The following is a 6,766-nucleotide window of genomic DNA, read 5'->3' as shown; positions in this document are numbered from 1 at the left end:
AAGGGCTCATCGTGTTTTTCATATATGGAAGTTTTACCATTGTGCTGTAAAATTAACCACGCAGCAATGCTTGCCTGTGTATACAAAACCCCACATATGATACTGGAAGTCAAACCTTGCTCTCACTCAAGACTCCCATAAGCCCAGTTGGACAAGTGAAGAAGCCCTGGCAGACCCACAGCTCCAACCAGTCTGTAAACATTCCTGCTCAGTTAAGTAATTCATTGCCCAGGTCAATTTCTAAAACTCACTGTTGCTTTCTAAATTAAAAATCAATTCGTGTAATGTTAGACTCCTGACTGAACAGGAAATTATAAACTCCACCACTCTAACAGGATTACAGGACAACAATTTATGGTACTGAGTCTCCAAATCTAGAACAGTTTTGCCTTTTTGTTAACTGCTTAGTGTATTTATTGCCCTCTAAAAGCAAATACATGTATTATATTTGCTTTATCTGAAATTTAAAAATACAAATGGCTTTACTCTGCAGCATTGCCTGCAAAATAAATTGGACATCCTGTCTCCCTTTTTTTCTTTAAACTAAACTATATTAGGTTATCATTAGTGATCAATACAATTACTGGTTTATAATCAGCCTTTAAAGCAAATAGTGGCAAGAGATGTAAATGCAAATTTGACTGAGAGCTGAAAACAATAAACGATAATGTTGAATGAGAATTGCCGATATTCCCATATAAACTTCGATGACTTTGGTTCTTTAGGTTGTTTTTTAATTTATTTTCTGTCGCTTCTTCCTGGAGTCTGCAGATCTAAGGGTAGATGCATATGAACCATCAAAGAAGCCCAACTTCACACAAATCCCATTTTTTACTTCTTTAAATGTGAAACGCCGACATCTGGAACTGCGGTGAGTGGGAGACCCGTAACATAAAATACCCCGGAGTTACTGCCGCGTAATTTACGGGCTCGTTCCCTGCTTGCTCGGTATTAGGGCGACAGGTCTGTTCTGCGGTGCAGCCCCGGGCACTCTCGAGCCCCGGGCACCGCTCCCCGCCGGCCGCTGCAGCGCCTCGCTCCCCCTGCAGCACCCGCACTGCCGAAGGGACGTTTTGCATCTGTTTGACCCGAAAGAAATTAAATGTACCGAGCCTAAGGCATGTCCCACCCGGAGACGTCTGGGAGAGGAGTTTTAAAAGTTATTTTTGTTCAGCTTTCACGCACCACGCCGAAAGGGTCCGCTGCCGAAATCTCTCAGGTTCAGCTTCTCTGCCCAGAGGCTCCTCGAGCTGACCCGCCTGGCACAGCGGGAGGAGCAGCTTCCCCCGCATCTACCCCGACGGGGGTCCCCGCGACCCAGCCCCGGCAGAAAAGGCTGGGAGCGGGCGGCCGCCCTTGGCCGAACGGCGGAGCAGGGCGAGCCCCGGCTCTCCGCCCGCCGCCCCCGCACGGCCTCGCACGCCTCCACCATGTTGTCTCGGTGCGCAGCGGCGCGGAGGAGGCACCGCCGCTGCCGCCAGCCCGGCTCCGCGGGGGCCGCCCGGCTCCTCCCCGCGGCCTCCGGCTCGGGCGTGGAGCTGCTGCCCCGGCCGGGAGGCGCGGCGAGCCCGGCCCGGGCCGCATGGGGGGAAGCTCGGCACGGAGGAGGGGCCGCGCTGCCCGCCGGAGAGCACGGCCGTAGGGGCGGGGAGTCTCCTCCTCCTCCACCACCGCCTCCTCCTCCTCCCGCAGCGAGGCTCCGGCTCCCCGCACGCACCGGAGCGCTCCGCTCCCTCCTCCCGCTCCTCGTCCCTCCTCCCTTCCCCTCCTCCCCGCTTCCCTCCCCGGGTCGCCGCGGCTCCGGGAGGAGCGGGGGGGGCCCCGCTTCCTTCCCTCCCTCCCCCCCTCCTTCTCCCACCCGCCACGCCGAGGAGAGGCAGGTGAGGCCCCGGCCGCGTCCCCGCTCCGCCGCCCCGCGGGAGCGGCGGCCGCGATGGCGGCGGCGATGGAGGCACTAGGCCCCGGCCGCCCGCCCCCGGCCTCGCCCCGCCGCCGCACCCCGGGGGCGGGGGGCGTCCGGCGCCCTTGGACCCTTCTCCTCCGCAGAAACTTTCTCGGCAACTTTCTCCCGGGCCCGAGCCCCCGCCCGCGGGGCCGAGGGGTCGGGCGGGCGGGCGCCGAGCTGGGCTGGGCGGGCTGCGGGAGGCGGGCTGCGGGCGGTAAGTTTGTGGGGGGAGGCCCCCGAGTCCCCCTCCTCCTCCCGGTTCCCCTGCGGCCCTTCCCGCGGGGTTGCCGTCGTCGCGGGCGCTCCAGGGCGGCCGCTCGTCCCCCGGCGGCGGCGGCGGCGTTCACTGCCCGGGCTGGTGCTCGGCGTGAGCCGGTCCCGGCTCAGCTCCCGGCTCTCGGCCGGAGGATGTAAAAGGGCGAAATTCAGGAAACTGGTTTGCGAGTCGCCTACAGCTTGGCCTGCGTGGATGTCTTTTCTGTTAATTTCTCCCCTCGTCCCTCCCTGTTCCCTCTCCCTGCATCGAGCCTGGGACATGACTGCTTTACATTTCTGAGTCATTAATTTAAGTGTTCAATCACTACATTTCATCAAGCCTCCTCGTCTTCCTTACAGTTTAAAAAAAAATGTGTTGGACACACACAGGCCCCGGTTCCTGCGGAGGCTGCGTATAACTTTCTGCACTGTGTGGATCCACAGGCTTGACGTGCATAAAGTTGTATGCTCAACCCTCAGGCCCAGGGCTAGCCTGTCTTCTTCTCCATTATACTATATTACAAGTATTATGGGGTTTATTGTTCCAGGTGTCTGGTGTGCATGTGGGTATGGTCCACTGTGTGCTGGGAAAACTAGGACAGAAGTATTTCCGAACCTCATGTTTTTGAGAAGGTGCATTTGGGTGTACCTGCTGGATTTACCTCTGAGCAGAGACTGGTCATTAATTAAAAATTAGGTGTGTGGGTTTGCTTAAACTGGCAGAATGTTCCAAAACCAGTTTAAAAATTGGGACTGTTGACAAGGAAGAAGTATTGTTTTATTAATTCATAGACAGGTGAATGAAATTCCAGGCAAATTTTACAAATGAAATTGACCTTTAGTCAGGGAAGCAAGATACAAAAGTTTACTTCAGAGTCTTTTGCTTTCCTCTTTGGAAAGTAAGACCTTGAAGAGGGATATCTAATAAAATAGCTTTATCAGTTACACTTGCAGTATCTCTGTTGGTAGGTAGTACAGTTTTGCCATAACTATGTTTCTGCTTCACAGATATAAGAACTGTTCCTTTCCAAACAACAAAACCTTACCCTTCCTACTCGTGTTTCTGATGCGTATCTGTAAGTTTAGTTATAGGAGGTTCCTATTGAGCATAGGCATAGGGTGGAGACTGTGTGTGTATTGCACAGCTGGGGTGTTGCGGGTAATTTTGGGACAAGGTAGCATCTGTGATGGAAACAGAAGGACAGCAGCACTGACACTGTGCTGAATTTCAAAGAAAAAGATCCAGTGATACCAGTCCTGTGAAAGGGTGACAGTAGTTGGTAGTAGCAATTGCCAGTAATTAATTATTCCACATGCATCGTTAGCTTTATTTTCTTAGCAGATGCAGCTCAAATGTAGCTGTAAGATCTGTGTACCTTCAGTCCTTCTAATAACTTTTCTGGCCTTTACCTGACTTCAAACAAATTTGACAGCAGAGGTCTCCCAGGTGAGCAATTTCTACAGAATTTGTGAAAGTAGGGAAACCAAGTAGAAGAACTTAACCTGCACACCAGAGAGTTCACGTCAATACTTACCTGAGGCTGGACACTGATGCAGAAAATGGGGCCTCCCTGGTTTTGCTGGTTGCAGAGCTACTGGTACAGTTTTCAATAATAATTTAATATCTGGACCCCAGTACCATAACTTTGGAATGACAGTAGTGAGCCAAAGGTAGCTTTAATCTGTATTTCATATTATAAAGGTAGATTTTCAGGGAAATATTTGTTACCCGACAACAGTTCTTTGGCTACAAAATAGATTAACAAAATTGAAAATATATTTAAATTGCTGATTATTTGAAATAGCTAGAAAAATAATAAATCTTTGGTGTGCTGCATACTGTGTAATAATTAGTGCAAAACTTCATCGTTTAGGGTTTTTTATCAATATTCATGCATCATATCAGAACTATGCTTCTGCACTAGGGGAATGCTCTTTATTTTGAGCTTTTTATACTTCTACAGCTTCTGAAGAATGAAATCATTGCTCTGTTTGGTCTGATAAATGATGGCTGTCATGTGACCATAATGTGAAAGTCTGCAGTGTGGCACATGTCAGTTTATATGGTCAAAGTTTACTTTATGAAGAAACTAACTGCATGTTTTTACTTTTCTTACCTGTGCTGCCTTTGGACAAAAGCTGTGTATATTCAATAGATAATTCCTTGTGTTCAAAAGGTTAGTTAAAAGAAACAATGTTCTTTCATCCATATTCCCTCTTTGCATCCAACTCTTTTGCTGCGTACTTTGATCACAATTTGAGTAAGATGCCTTGATGTTAATGTAAAAATTGGTGTCAGTAAGAACACAAAGACTACTTTAGGAACGTGTCCTTATTCTGCTGTGTCACATCAAGCAGCCTTTTTCAGATAGGACACCTTCCATGTGTACATACACAGCCTGTGGTTTCTGTGAAGTCCTCGTAAAAGGTTTCAGGCTTCTGTTACTGGAAGTCCCATGCTTGCTGATGGAACAGATTGATCAGTGAGGGAGAACTGTAGCTTTCTCTAACTACTGTAACAGAATGGGTTAGTTTTTATCCTGGAGGAACCACTCCATATACAAGTAGATAAAAAAGTCTCAGGATATGCTTCATTTTTGTTCTCCTTGAGAGTGCCAGTAGGAGGCTGTTTTATAGTGATGAATTTTATTATGTGGGAACCACTAACTTTTTATTTATTTTTTTTTTAATACAAACTGCGTTACGGTTACCATATGGGAACTTCTTGCAATCACTACAGTCCCTGGCTGCATTCACACCAATGACTGTAGGGTTCCAGATTGTGTTATCAATTGCCAGGTTGTGAAGGCAAACGTGGAAAACTTTCTGAGTGTAGGCCGAATTTAATAGGGAAAAAGTCATTTTGAAAAGATACTGTCAACTAATTTTAGGTTTTAAGAGGTCGTTCTTACTGCCTTTTGCACTTCTGGGGATTTATCCTTGATGGTGCCAGTGCATCAAAACAGAAACTGGCACCAAAGTAAGTTATTGAAATGGGTGAGACTGCACCCTTAGGTAAAGTTAACATGCCCAACTGATTGCAGGATCAGAGATGATAGTAATGTTAATGCTAAAAATTGAGTAAGTAAACACTATTACTTATTCATGAGTTTTGTTCCCTTTAGATTTAAACACATATTTTTTGAAAAGGCAAAGGATAACTGGAAATAGGATGGGAAATACTTTTTTGCCACTTCGGATGGGCACCATATAGAGCGCCAGGTTTCATGACGTGTCCTGTAAGTCAGTGGATCAAAGTCATGCTCAGCTGAAATGAAACCCTCGAGCTGAGGATCTCCTGCAAGGACTGCTAGCCCTGGCTTGTATCCGAGCCCCACAGCCCAGTGGAATACTGCTGTAGGGATCATCACTAAGTGCATCTAAGGCTGTGTTGACTGTTGTGGCCAAGACTGGGGTTTTGCTTCGATTTTTCTTGACTGTAATGTTAGGTAATGTTACAGGATATGGTTGGAGAGTGCTGAGGAAGTAAAACCTCAGACTGGAATCATTTCTGTATCAGCTTCTTGAGTACTCTTAGTTGTTGCATAGGAAAATAGATAACTTTTTTTGCTAACCTGACTGTATTTTATCTTTGTATTTTTGGAAGGCAAGTGCTTTTATAATAGTGTTATATGAGACTAATAAATATCAGTATTGACTGCACCTATATCTTAAATGTTTACATAAATTTTGAATTCTAATGGTGCTACTGAACATCAAATAATTTGTCTTTCAAGTTGTTGCTTCAGGGGTATGAAAAACTTCTGTGTCTTAAGATGTTTCTCTTAATGTTTCTGTGGCTTTCTTCCCACAAGAGGTCTAGAGAAGTCTGGGAAAATGATTCTTTGGAACTGTTGAACCACCTTCTCAGTTCAGGTTTTAGGATCAGCTAAACTGATCCTAATAACAGGATCTGAATAACTTTATTTACTTCCACTGACAGTGAAGTTGAGTAAACACACCCACGTAAGTAAATCTTTGTAGATCAGGGCCTTTAACTTCGTTTTGGACAAACTTTCAGGAGAATTTTGTGGCATTAATCAGACATTTAAAGTCAGTCTTCGTATTGGAAGACTGTGATTTAGTGGGGTAAACTTCCTTTGTTTCCACATGCCCAAAGCACTTTGTAATCTTGCAAAACAGAGACAGTAATAGTATTTTATTCCTAATGTGAATGATGGAATAATAATGGAATAAATGCAGTCAGGTCTCATTTATGCTTACCAGGACTGACAGCCCTGTAGCAAAAGAAAGGTCAGACTGGAGGACTCTGTTTGTGTTCCAAATGTTTGCCCGTAGTTCAGGCAAGCGTTTTCATGGTGCATATAAACTTCAGCTTCAGGAATAAAATACAGTATCTGGACTAAAGGTTTTGGAATTTTCGGCCCTGCTTAATGCCCTCACAGTTTTAAGGAAAGGCAGTGCTTGTGTGAGGTATTTAAAGAGTAATTAGAGGGTGCTATGGGTCTCTTGTGTATTGCAATTGTATAGCATTATAACTGTTTTGGCAGTCAGCCAGGAAAGGAAGACTTGAAGCAAATTAATAGTGAACAATCCAGTTTTAAT

At 46.4% G+C, this 6,766-nt stretch overlaps 1 protein-coding gene across 1 annotated transcript in view; it reads left to right on the top strand.

Annotated features, from left to right (window-relative positions):
- Nucleotides 1-1,696: 1,696 nt before the first annotated feature.
- The window catches only part of YES1 (YES proto-oncogene 1, Src family tyrosine kinase), a 50,163-nt gene continuing 45,093 nt past the window's right edge, over nt 1,697-6,766 (top strand). Inside the window, exon 1 of the mRNA XM_032703686.1 lies at nt 1,697-1,880. The gene's annotated coding sequence lies outside the window, so the exon portion shown is untranslated. The remainder of the gene's footprint in view (nt 1,881-6,766) is intronic.

Source organism: Chiroxiphia lanceolata, chromosome 1 (assembly GCF_009829145.1).
Source record: "Chiroxiphia lanceolata isolate bChiLan1 chromosome 1, bChiLan1.pri, whole genome shotgun sequence".
Lineage (NCBI taxonomy): Eukaryota > Metazoa > Chordata > Aves > Passeriformes > Pipridae > Chiroxiphia > Chiroxiphia lanceolata.
This window is presented reverse-complemented; position numbering and strand designations above follow the sequence as displayed.